The sequence below is a fragment of the Diabrotica virgifera genome, chromosome 4, assembly GCF_917563875.1.
Source record: "Diabrotica virgifera virgifera chromosome 4, PGI_DIABVI_V3a".
Lineage (NCBI taxonomy): Eukaryota > Metazoa > Arthropoda > Insecta > Coleoptera > Chrysomelidae > Diabrotica > Diabrotica virgifera.
In genome coordinates this window covers 53,411,029-53,425,397 of record NC_065446.1, presented here as the reverse complement: position 1 = coordinate 53,425,397, position 14,369 = coordinate 53,411,029, and the positions used below count along the sequence as shown (strand labels likewise).

General features: G+C 33.5%; 1 protein-coding gene across 1 annotated transcript in view; it reads right to left on the bottom strand.

Annotated features, from left to right (window-relative positions):
• Window positions 1-14,369, bottom strand: part of LOC114325417 (muscleblind-like protein 1) — a 129,537-nt gene that overhangs the window by 89,139 nt on the left and 26,029 nt on the right. The gene's annotated exons all lie outside the window — the stretch shown is intronic.

Below are 14,369 nucleotides of genomic sequence, written 5' to 3'. Positions count from 1 at the left end.
AACGAAAGTTGCCTAGAATTAGTCAATTTATCCGTTTCCGGACCTATTGTAAACGTGCGTTATTTTTTCACCCCCGAGAAGGGGTCCAATTTTGACGTGGAGGATAAGTAGAATCTGAATCCAAATTTTCATGTAATTCAGAGTTGACCCTGAAAATTACACGGTATCGCCGTATTTCACGTTCATTTACCGGGCTATAAAGAATTAATAGTCATGCAGAGTTTTTCTCGTGTTTAATCTGATATCAATTTGTATTTTGTTTGACATTGTTTTTAAAACTCATGTTCTTTATGTCATTTTACATATACCTGGCATATATCAAAAGAAGCTTCAGGAATCGACAGAATCAACGCGTCAGAATTGGCGCTTACAATTTGGCGAATTGGTTTGGTTATAAAATCGACTTATTATCTTACATACTTTAGTTTGGATGTATACATACCTTTTTACTTAAATCTCTTAAAAAGATTCAACTAAAAATAATATTTAAGTACGTATATTGAAATTATCATCTTGTTTACATGATATTTAAAAACAGTAGGAGACAAAAAACGGGCCAGAAGATACCACTAAAATCAGAAAAATAACTAACTTTTGTTATACAGGATGGTCGAAAGTAAACGAAACACAGACCTTATCAGGAACTGCGACCACATTTTTTTAAAATACAGTGACACTTTGATTTTTAAATAATGGGGGGGGGGGCATTTTTCCGGTACTTTCGAGTATCTCACTTTGACCGCTAGGCCGGGTAAGAATCACTCCAAACATTTTGAATGGCAACGAGAGCCAAATAAGATATCGTTTTAAAGCATTGCAACTCCCTATAGTCTTTAAATCTTTAAATTCGGTCAAATATTTTATATTGTTTATTTACAAAGAAATACATTTCAAACTTTTATTTACCTACTTAAAAATCTTATTTATCTACTTAATTACTCGATTAAGTAAGCCATTGGCTTTGTTTTTAATTTCGTTCTTCGTATAATTGTTGCTTCTTTTTGTCACATTTGTCACACTAAGTAAATGATATGATACGAACACATAAATACCGGGAAATTAGAGAATTCTTTTGTAAATATCATTTGTAAGCATTAATTTGTAGTCAGAAAATGGTTTATTCCGTTTCGGAATCCGGATAGGTATCATTTGGTTTCATTTTATGAACAATAAATGGGCCAATATAAAAAAATGTTCCAAAATACCGGAAAAATGTGTCTCTCTTTAAGCAAAAATCCACGAGTCGATGAGGTTTTTCAAAAACATTGTCCCAGTTCCTGATAATGACTGTGTTTCGTCTTCGTCCGGTTACCCTGTATAAAGGTTGTAATAGAAGATCTAAATAGGAGCAACAGACCAATGTAGTATTCTAACTACCAAGGATTTCATCACAAACATCATAAAGATACCTTAAAATGTTAAGATGCGTCAAGTGTGGTACACAAGCCAAAAGTGTACGCTGTCTAGATAAAGGCCAGCAAAGTGCACAAATTGAAAGGGCTAACACCAGATTGTTAGAGAGGATGTCCAAAGTATTAACCTGGAGGAATCCAAGACAGGCACCACAAATAGATTCCGTAAGACAAACCACAATACCTAAAATAGACAATCATATACCCAAGCAGCTAAACTAACAATACCAGAGCACTCCATCCTTCAGGAACAACAGGAAAAATTAAACCAAATGGCCTAGCAATTGGTTGCAAAATGTTCTAAAAAGCAATGAAGAATTTTTTATAATATATCTACGAATATAATCTGTGCAATTTATAAGACTATACAAATCAAAGAAAATACCATTTTATAAATGCAATAAACACAATTGATTTGTTTTTATGCCAAATTGCAAATAAAATGTGACAACTTGACATTCACACCAAACTGAATAGCTAACCAGGGGGATATCTGAGGGGTTTGGTTCCTGGAACCAAACTGAATAGACTAGAAGAGCTCATAAATAAACTGAAAATTTATGCCAGCTGACCAAGATCTTCCAGAACCTAAGTAACGTTTCCCGGGTAAAACATCTCTAGAAACCACTATAGAACAAATTAAAGAGGAAAAAAATCTTAGTGAAGACTTTAGTAAAACACACATTACAACCGATGCCAAAAGGATTAAACACCACAGAAGCCACAATAACTAAATGAGACAAAAGACCCTAAGCATCAATTCCGCCTATGTCAACCAAGATACTTTTGGTGTGACATCTAGATAGGTTCTTAAAAATAGATGAACCATCAACATTAACAGAAGACCTAAATTCCAGATCCCCAAATTGTAATGATAGAGCTACAAACAGAAACGAAATAATTCTGAATAATTATTTAGAAATAAAGGAGTCATCATAGTGATAGGGCCCATCGAACCTACACACCTCGCAGAGGGAGACGTTCTACCCACATAAAAAAATATAAAAGCAGTGATAAAAATCTAGGACAGATACTGAAATACAATTACTGACAGAAGAAACACGTGACCACACACTTATAGTCCTAGAAATAGGCATACTGGAAGATCATAATGCAAAGCACAAAAAAAAGACTACCTGGTCTGCATTCAAAAGGCTAGCCAGTAAAGGAATAGGCAACACAGGGTAGTGCTGTCCTTTAAAGGCATGATCGTTCCTGATTAATTGATCTTTCTTGATTTTAGAGCACGTTCCAAATATATTTTAAACACTGTAGAGGGCAGCATCATTTCTGTTTAATTTTTTAATAAACGTTTTTGATTTAATGTCCATTTCAGTTTAATCGTATACATACTTCTTTTCATGAGCATTTTTCAGTGTGTCAAAAATGATAGAAAAAAGGTAAGTCCGTGATAATATTCATTTTAGTGACATGACATTTTAGTTAAATCTGACAGTTGTCACATTCTATTTGCAATTTGGCATAAAAACAAATCAATTGTGTTTATTGCATTTACAAAATGGTATTTTCTTTGATTTGTATAGTCTTATAAATTGCACAGATTATATTCGTAGATATATTATATAATTCGTAAATTTTTTTTTCGATTATAGCTGCATCTATTGACAACTAGAATAAATGTTATAAATGTCACCGATGAAATTTAATCACCGACGTGCGTTTTTTTTTGTCACATACAATTTAATACGTTAGAATGACATCGAAAAACTGTGATGCACTGAAAAATGCTCATGAGAAAAAGCATATACAGTCAGTCCGTTATTAATTTTAATATATTCTTAGCTTTTTTTAATGGCATCGATATTAATCATTCAGACGGTTCTTAGAGAATTTTTTTCCAATCTTTTATTCCTAAGTAATTGTCATAAAAAAAATAAAATTTTAATAAATGTGAAAGTAACGTCTATTATTACAACAGAATCGTTAACCGTTTTATTTTTAGCTTCTAATTGGAATATACTTGAGAATGATCAATACATAACGATGAGTGAAATTATATATTAAATGAAATAAATTTTTTCAATACTTATTACAAGTAAGCAAAAATAAAAAAAAACAATTTATATATAATTTTATATTTTTAAATTATATTTAAGAATCCAGCTTATTGATTAAGTTAAAAAAAGATTATAAAATGTACAGACTTTTTATTAAATTTTATTAAAAGTTATTCTTGTGGCTATTTATTTTTTTCATAAAATGGTAACTTTTCTATTGGTAGAAAATTGCATGTATTTAGTTCTACAATTCACTTCTTAATAGCCCGGGAGCTAGTGTCAAATTTGAGCGGATCATTTTAACATGGCTGTTCTTTTTATTTAGTTAGGTGTTCCAAAGCTTATTAACAAATGATGTGTGAACTGGCCCAAAACCGGGGCTTTTAGGCAAGAAAAAATAAAATATGAAAGTAGATGGAAAAATCCAACAACTTATATATGTCAAATATTTATCTCCATGACTTACATCCATAATGGCCTAGTGGTTAGAATACCTGGCTCCTGGCTTTCACCCAGGCGAGTCGGGTTCGATTCCCGGCCTCGGAAATTCTTTTTGTTTTTAAAATTGAAATTTTGATTTGAAAAATAATTGTTTTTATAATACTTTTCTTTAGTGTGTCGTATATATAATAAAAACGTGGTATTATAAAAACAATTATTTTTAAAATCGAAATGTCAATTTTAAAAACAAAAAAAGGATTTCCGACTGACAAGTAATCGAACCCGACTAGCATGGGTGAAAGCCAGGAGCCAGGTATTCTAATCATTAGACCTAGAGATTGCAATTGCTGGATCCACCATCCAGCAATCCAGCTGGATCCAGCGCTTTTTTTACATGCTGGATCCGCAAACATGTCAAATTCGAAACAAGTTACTTAATGTCTTCATAAGCCTCTTTATTCAAAGCCGTGAGTCGGCAACTTGCCATTCTATGACGCTAGCAGTAGCTCAGTATGCTGAAAAGCTTCTACAGCCTAAAAGTTTGCATCGATAAAGCGTTGATAGACATTGATTCTGAGATAAATTCTCTGCTGGCGAATGGTCAATAATCAATGAGTTGATCGCCACTTTTTAACCGGTGAAACTGGTTATAAAAGCTCTTTGCAGATGAGAGTTGACTTTGATAACCGCCGACACGACCATGAAATTTGCCGGACATCTTGGATTTTAAAGCACCCTAATATATGTCTGTGTAGATATTGGCATTGAATCCGACCCGGGCCGACCGTCACATGTAACACCGTTGCCGTATCCTCTATTTTTTCATACTATCACGTTACAATTTTTTGTGATATTATATTTGTGTGTGAAATGTATCATTTTTGTGTATTTTAGGTATGTTCTAATATGTTATGTATATATAGGTTTTTACTTGATTATTTTAAATCATTGTGACGTTTAACTTGCTAGAAACCTTGTAATATTGTGTACCTAATGTGTTAAAAGTAAGTAGTTTTGAAACACCAATTAAGTAAAGTTTATTATGTTGTTGTTTTCACCAATTTTGAAGCAATGTGAAAACATTGAATTGTCCACGTCCGTCTGTCCGTCCGTCCGTCTTGTCTGTCTGTCTGCAAACTCAACTCCTTCGTCATTATACCAGGTAGAATGACAAATGAGCTGTCAAATGAAAGCTTATCCAAGGATGGTACTAAAGGTGAGAAATTTAACCTAGGCTGTCCGTCCGTCTGTCTGTCCGACCGCGTATATAATTCCTTCGTCACTGTACCAGGTAGAATGACAAATGAGGTGTCAAATGAAAGCTTATAATCCAAGGATGGTACTAAAGATGAGAAGTTTGACATAGGCTGTCTGTCCGCCTGTCCGTCCGACCTGGTATAGTGACGGAAAAGTTATATTCGCGAACAGACAGACAGACGGACAGACAACCTAGGTCTAATTTCTCACCTTTACTACTATCCTTGGATTATAAACTTTCAGTTGACACCTCATTTGTCATTCTACCTGGTATAGTGACGGATGAGTTATACTCGCGGTCGGACGGACAGACGGACAGACAGCCTATGTCAAACTTCTCATCTTTAGTACCATCCTTGTATTATAAGCTTTCATTTGACACCTCATTTGTCATTCTACCTGGTATAGTAACGGAGGAGTTATATTCGCGGTCGGACGGACAGGCGGACAGATAACCTATGTCAAATTTCTCACCTTCAGTACCATCCTTGGATTATAAGCTTTCATTTGACACCTCATTTGTCATTCTACCTGGTATAGTAACGGAGGAGTTATATTCGCGGTCAGACAGACAGACGGACAGACAACCTAGGTCTAATTTCTTACCTTTAGTACTATCTTTGCATTATAAGCTTTAATTTGACACCTCATTTATCATTATACCTAGTATAATGACGGAGAAGTAAATGTTATTATTCTATTATTCTTGTAGGTATATTTAACATTGATTGAAATTATGAAAGAAATATATAGAAAACAGCATGGCAACACTGTGATGCACAAACATAAAAATGCAGCCACATTCAGCTGTGCCAGCTGTGCGTTACATAGGATGCTTTAAAATCCAAGATGTCCAATTTGCCTTAGGGCCGGTTTCATCAACGACAAATAGTAGTTTATTCTACGCTTAAAGTTATTCGACCATTAAACTGGCATTTCTCCATTTTACTAACGTCAAATAAGACTTATTTTATTTATTTATCAAAAAAATACTTAATCTTCGAGTAAATTGGTAAGTTAATCTGGCTGTAAATATTTAGAAGAAAGTAAATTTGCCAGTTTACCTTTAAATTATCCAAATTATATTGAAACAAAATGTAAATTTAAAAGTCTAATAAATTTTACCTTAGCCGGACCTTAGAAACCGGACCTTAGACAAACTAACTAGCCAGGACTCTAGCCTTAGTGCCGATATATCTGAAGCACTACGCAACAGAATACAGTCGGAAAAATGAAAGAATACCCATGAACGAACATATAAAACATGCTGTATTTTCCTGTCACCGTGTCACAAAGAAAATTGTCCAGTGCAAGTACATGTAACAATAATTATTACATGTACTTGCGCTGGCCAATTTTTTGTGTGACGCGGTGACAGGAAAATACAGCGTGTTTTATATGTTCGGTCATGGGTATTCTTTCATTTTTCCGACTGTAGCTGAACAGTGCCTCTCTGAAATTACAGGTACATTAGTGGACTTACAAAATCCAAAAAAGTATGGCGAAGGACTAAACAATCCTGGTTATTTTCTCATGCCGAAAAAGAATGCAATGCGACAAGAGATGAAAAATTTGTTGAGTCGTATAAATAAACAAGTGATTGTGGAACCAGTCCAAGAGGACATAATGGAAGAAGATGAGCCAACTAATCCGGAGCCCGTGAATTTTACTGGAACAAGAACTTAACATTGAATTGAAACGAGAAAGAGAAAACTTTTATAACCAAAAAAAACGGATTCTCAAAAAGATTACGAAAAGATGTTCGAAAAGAAAATGTCCATTTATGAGACCGAAGGAGTAAAAGGCGATCATTTGTCCATGGTCTATGACTATTTAATAATCTTAAAACCGACCAGTATAGAGGCCGAAAGGGCTTTCTCCGCAACCAGCTATATGTGCAGTTCTGTGCGCAGTAGGTTAGGCCTATGTTTCTTAAGGTCTCACTTCTAAAAAAACTAAATAATTAATGTTTCTGTTGTTTAGAAATTTAGAATACAGACAAAAAAACATTGAAATCGTGTTTATATTTTGATTCCACATTTTGCTGGATACGCGCTGGATCCAGCTGGATTCAGGCCAATCTTGCAAAAATCCAGCTGGATTGAAAATGCTGCTGGATTGCAATCCCTAATTAGACCATTATGAATGTAAGGTAGAGAGATAAATATTTGACATTTATAAGTTGTAGGGTTTTTCCATCTACTTTCATATTTTATCTTTTCTTGCCTAAAAGCCCTTGAGTCGCGCCAGCTAACAGACATTTTCGTTATCAAACAAGTACTATCTACCAAAATAAATTTATAGAATCCGTGCTAAAATCACCGTAAAAATTTGACACTACCTCCCAGTCTATAACCATTGAAACAAGTTAATTTAATACCTTTTCCATATATTGTGTCATAAGCAGTATTATAGGTGGTTTTTGTTGTAGTATCTCAGGAAAAAATTTGGAGAAATCATCTAATCCGCTTATTGAGGACTTTCGTTAGACCCATAGACTTTTCTTGACGAATCTATTTCTTAAATATATTGGACGAATAAAACCATTGTCCAGAATAACAGAGCAATTAACAGCTTTTAAAGCTATTGTAAAATGGTAGCCATTATTTAGAAAACATTAAATGTGATTATTATATATATTTTAAGGGTTTTTACCCTGACCAGTGGTTTGATCCCTGGGCCAATTTTAAATTTGTATTGTGTTTGTTCAATTATTTCTCTTCATTTGAGTTATTTACAACTAAGGGACGATAGCTCTGAGGACGACATTTAAAATGCTGAAAGTACTTAGCTGAATTATAATAAATTTCTTTACACACTTTCAGTTTTTTGAAAACATACACCACTTCCCGTTTTGATTTATATAGAAGTGTGTACAAGTCAAACAGTCTTTTTCTATTAATTATTCTTTATATATGGGCTTGGATAGCTCAGGCGGTAGCATGTCTGACTTCCACGCAGGTAGGCCGGGGTTCAAAACCCAGCGCCAGTTTGGATGACTTTTTAATAGTTTTTCAATAAACTTTTTATACCATTGTACAAACGAAGTTTTTACTTGTTCTGTATGACTTAATTACCCCACCTAATTCATTTTAACCACACCTATAATAAATTCCTAAAATTCTGAAATTATTTTAATAATTTTGCATATGTACATGCCCTGATTGTACAAAGGTTATGTGAATTATATACTTTAATTGCTACTATGTATTCCAAATAGGTTTATTTACATATTACACTTTTTAATTGAAAAATATGCAGCCACAAGTACTTTTCCTCAAATAAGTTTCTAAATTGCTTTGTTCGTATGGAAACACCAAATCACTTTATCATTGTGTCGCCAACTTTCAAGTTACCCAAAAATCTAATTGCTATAGTACATCCACGGATTTGTTTGTCCCTGTTGGGTGAATGTGCACAAAAATTCCCTCCCTATGTACATTTGCAGATTACTCTAATATGATTAATGGTGTTCCTAAATTAACGTGAAATAAACAAAACTCCAAGTGCTACATTTTTAATCTGTTTACAGTGTATCTACGCAGTGCTTTCATACATCTTCTAGACTAATTCAATTGGTTGAAATATTGAATGTGGCAGGACAGTCGATAATGGCAGTGACTATTAAACCAACGCAATGCTATCAAAATAAAATATGCATTAAGCGTAAAATGTCTGTTAAAGTAAAGGTTAAATTATGTCCTCATAATCTATTTAGATTTGGTATTGATAAATTTACGATTTATTTAGACTTTAGACAGAGGAAAGAACAAAAGGAAAACAATATTGATTTGGAGAGCAGTAGAGCGTAAAATAGTAGTAAAAAAATCAGAACAGTTTCGTCAGATTTTATTAGAACCACGAATTAACAAAAAAAATATGTTATAACTTTATTCCCGTTATATATTTACTGCCTTCTCTATGAAATAGTCAAAAAAGTACCCCGCACAAATCTCATGGAAATTAGGTCCTAGTGGATTTCGTTCATACTTTGGGAAAATACTCTTTGAAGCATCCTGATAAAAAGTTCTCATGGGCACAACTCAAATGAAGGATTTTCAAGATATAGAGGCACAAACTCGGAAAATTATAAGATTTACTGGGTATTCCAATTCCCTGAGTTACTGGTTATCGGGCAACATGTAGAAGTTTGGATCAAGGAAAAGTACTAGTAGTATAGTATTTTTTCTTGGCTATCCAATGGCGACCTTTAGTTTGACCTAGACCTTCAACGGACGTCATCTTCTAGAGTTTCGAGGGTTTTCGGCATTTAATTGATGCAAATGAATTACTGGAGGGTTTTTTGAGGTCGCTAAATACGAATATGTCACTAAAACCGACTCTTGGAGCACCTGGTTTCCAAGGTCAATGAAAGGCGCTCCTGGAGTTTCGCGGGTCTTTGGTACTACATTAATGCAAACGGATTAGTTATAGGTTTTTGAGGTTGCTGAACACGAAAGCGTAATCAGCACAAACACAGGAGCACCTGGTGCCTAAGACAGGTTATCTTCTGGAGGTAAAAACCTAAGAGTAATCCATTTGTTTCCTCCATTTGATTTCTCCGAAACTAACCTGTCTTAGGCACCAGGTTCTCCTGTGTCTATGCTGATTACGCATTCGTGTTCAGAAACCCCAAATCCTATAACTAATCCGTTTGCATTAATGTAATACCAAAGACCCTCGAAACTCCAGGAGCGCTTTTCATTGACCTTGGAAACCAGGTGCTCCGGGAGTCGGTTCTGGTGGCATATTCCTGTTGAGCGACCTCAAAAACCCCTCCAGGAATTCATTTGCATCAATTAAATGTCGAAAACCATCGAAACTCTAGAAGATGACGTCCGTTGAAGGTCAAGGCCAAAGTAAAGGTCCCCATTGGATAGCCAGAAAAAAATCCTAGACTACTAGTACTTTTCCTTGATCCAAACTTATATATGTTGCCAGATAACCAGTAACTCAGGGAATTGGAATACCCAGTAAATCTTATAATTTTCCGAGTTTGTGCCTCTATATCTTGAAAATCCTTCATACGATCGAGTTGCGCTGATGAGAACTTTTTATCAGGATGCTTTTTTATCAGGATGGAGTATTTTCCCAAAGTTTGAACTAAATCCACTGGGACCTAATTTCCATATGGTTTGTGCGGGGTACTTTGTCCTTTCTAACGATCTGACTAATTTGCTTTTTTTCTTTTTTGTGACATACTTTTTATATTATGTTCCTTTTCGCGTTTATGGTGTACGTGTCATGACCTTCCTAAGTCCCTTTAAGTCTACTAGAGAACATAGGCATCCTCTGTTTGTATCCAAAGTGAACAGAATTGTGCAGTATGGATCCAAATTCTCGTCATCTTTTGAAAATCAACTTACCATCGTGTGTAGAGTGTAGGCAGTCTTACTATGTTCTGTTTATATCGTCGCTGATTTGCAAAAAGGTGCAAAAATGCTAGGTACGAAGGTTCTACCTATTCTGTAAAAAGGGTCAAGTGAGATAGTCTTAAATTTTTTGAAGCCAGGTAACATTTTTTTTTAAATTGGTTGTGGAAAAAGGAGCTATGTTTCACTTAGTAAAAATATAAAAATGTTACTTGGCCCCTTTTTGCAAATCAGCGATGATATGTTCTTGGACTCCATTCAGTTAATTTGCGTGTCCACCTTCCACATCCTTTATAGTTGTCACGTTGCCAGCTCATATCCATTTCAATTTGCAAGCTCCCTTTCCCACAACTTCTGTAACTCTGGGTCTGTTTCATAGGTCTTTGTTTATGATCTTGTCTTTTATTGACACTACTATCATTGAAGGCTTCATGATTCTTTTTAGTTTTATAGCATTGTTTTCTGTTAGGGACACAGTTGTCGAACCGTATGTCATTACTGGCATAACACGTTGACCGAAGAGTTTCCGGTTCAGATTAGTCGGTATGTTATCATCTTTAAACCTTCGGATGACCAAGGGGGTAAATTTGGACCCCAGCGTATGTTTTTTTTAATAAATTCAAAAGTATTTTTAATTTTTAACTCATTATTTTTTTATTTGACTTTAATATCATTTTAGATATCCTCATATTTTGAAATAAAAAAAGTTCCGTATATTTTACGAATAAAAAATATATTCTGAAGTTCATGTTTAGTAAAATACCGTCTATTATGTGGAATTCCAAGTAGTTTTACACTGCGCCTTATCAAAATCTATTTTTAGACTGTGGTGCCTGTTATGTACGAATCATGACATTCCTGTCTGCTACAATTAGTTATTGTTATTATTTCCTGGCGTATATTATTATAGTATAGTATCAGAAAACGAGGATGTATTGTTAGATGAAGATTTAAATGCTGAAAAACATTTATTCCAGGTCATTTTTGACCTGGGGTCATTTTTTACTCCCGTTGGTCATCCGTGTAACAAAAAAAGGTTAAATACATTTTCGAGAGCTTCTTATGCTGCCCATCCACGTGCTACTCTTCTTGATACCTCACCTCCTTGGTTATCCTTGCCTATTCGAATTTCGTGTCCAGAGTATTTATCAACAAGTTCTTCTTCGTATTTCTGAATTTTTAAAGTGTTACTAGGCACGAGGTTGGTCATGTACACATTTTGAATTGGGGATATTTATTTTTAAACCGATTTCTCTGCAGTCTCTTTCCAGATCTTCTAATATGGTGTTGATTTTGTCTAGATCACCTATGATGAAAACTGTGTCATCAGAAAAACTCAGGTGATCTACACGAATCCTTTTATGATAAAAGCATAAGCAGGTTATTGGTAAGTTATAAATAGTGTGTGTCTTTGAAAATAACTGGTTGAATATGATTGGGAATGGAAGTCTCATGTTTTAAAGAGATTGACTTTATCATTAAATTGTATCTTTAAAAAAAGTCTTACTAATAATACTCAAATTTCTAAATAATATAATCAATGAATATATTGGAATATTATAAAAATTATAAACGATTTTAATTGTTTTTAAAATAAAACACATATTTCTTGTTTTATTTTTTTTTCTTGTAGCACTGTTGGTCGGAGAAATAGTCACATACAAGAAAAGGCAAAGTTTTAGGGATAGTGACAGGTATAAGGGGTGGTACAAACAGCAAAATGATCAATGGCCAAGGGGTGCACAACAGCAAGTTAGGGAAGCGCCGTAAAATAAAATAAAAAAAAACTAAATGATCATCCAACAAATCAATAATAACCTTCTATCGAACAAAGCGGAGACACAAGATTACTTGCGACTGTAAAAAGACAAAAAGGGGACTAATTCTACACAGTATTTAATTAGGGTAGGTAAAAGAGCACACCGTGCAGTCAAAGTCAATCGATAGAAAGTTACAAGTGCTCGAAAAAGGTAATAATAAAAAAATTAAACTAATACTGTTTTAACTGTATATACAGCTAAACTTATTAAAGGAGAATAAGAGTTGGTAGCATTTTCAATTATACATATTATATAAAATCTCTTTTTTCCTTCCAAAAACAATATATTTATGTATCATTGTTCTAATTATCGTTACGAAATAATCCTGTTGAGACTTTATAAAACAATCTTTTTTCTGACGAATGTATTTTCAAAATCTAAATCGATACGTCTAAAGGTGGGAAACTATCAATACAATGTAAATTTATAGGTTTCTATTGATAATTTCGCACCTCTACTATTTCATTTATTTTTATTTCACAATGTATTATGTTTTCCATCTTTTGCATTATTTGGCCGGTTCTTGGCGCATTCATCACTGTCTATCGTATTTTCTCTACAGTGATGAGCGATATAATAAACGGCAAAATAACACCCAAGATGGAAAACATAATACATCGTGTAATAAAAAGAGATGAAAATAGTAGAGGTGTAAAAGTATCGATAGGAACCTATAAATTTACATTACATTACATATTTTCCCACCTTTAGACGTATCGGAGGAGTATGGCAACTAAAATTCTCCTGTCACAGACGTCTAAAGTTAAGAAATAATGTAATGTAATGTAAATTTATAAGATTCCTATGTATATCCCTATAATTTTACACCTCTATTAGTATCATCTCGTTTTATTTCACAACGTATCATGTTTTCCATTTTTTGCGTTATTGTATAATTATAATGTAGAATTAGTCAGGAAAATCAATATAAATGCCTATTTTGACATTTGACTTCGAAATGAATATTAAGGGGATATGCGCAAAATGTTGGTCCAATGCTATTTAAATGCATACATTTTTTTTCTAATCCTGAGAAAATAATATTTAAGTATTTTTGAAAAATTTAAACGCCGAATGAAAGATTACATTATTACCGAGGGCCGAAAGTCCCCGAAAACTTCTAAAATGTTTATTTTAATAAGTTACAGGAAAACAAAACAAGAAAATTTAGTCTGATTTTTAATTTCAAATATTTCATTCAAAATAAACTTTTTATCTATTCTAAGGAACTCTTGGCCTTCGGTAATAATGCAATCTTTCATTCTGATGTTTTTAAAATATTTATTAGTTTTCTTAGGTTTCGAAAAAAAAATGCCAACAATTTGCACCTACCCCCTTAAAAAGGTTTTCTCGATATATTTACGGTAAAAGGTACCGCACACATCTTATGGAAAATATTATAATGTCACTAAAATAAAATAAAATTTACATGAATAGACTGGTCTCGAAATTTCATTAATTTCATATCATTGTGCCAAATCTGAATTATTATTAATGGAGTAAATTGATATAAATAAATCTAAAATCTAATAAGAATTTAAATGAGTCAAAGAGAGAAAAAAGATTCTAGGCTTATAAATAATAAAGTAGGTATAATTTGAACAGGCGTACAAAAGTACATCGTTCCTATAATCCACTTAGCCCACGGGGATAAACCCTTGTGAATAGCCACTAGACTAATATTATTTATGAATGACAGTTTTATGGACTTCAAAAATGTGATTTCGCTAAACTTTAGTTGCAATTTAAGCCGTTAATAATAATAATAATTCAGAGTTGGCGCAATGATATAAAATTATCGCAATTTCGAGACCAATCTATTCATGTAAATTTTATTTCATTTGAGTGACATTATATTTTCCATAAGATGTGTGCTATGCCCTTTAACGATTTCATTTTCGATGAACAAACATACATAGAAATTTCTAATTATGATTCCTACGAAAGGCTGAAAAATGAACTAGTAAAGGTTTGTTGGAAGGAAAAAAGTCACGTATGCTAAGTTAGACTATGAACACTGTTTAAAAACAGACACTTCAACAGGATCTC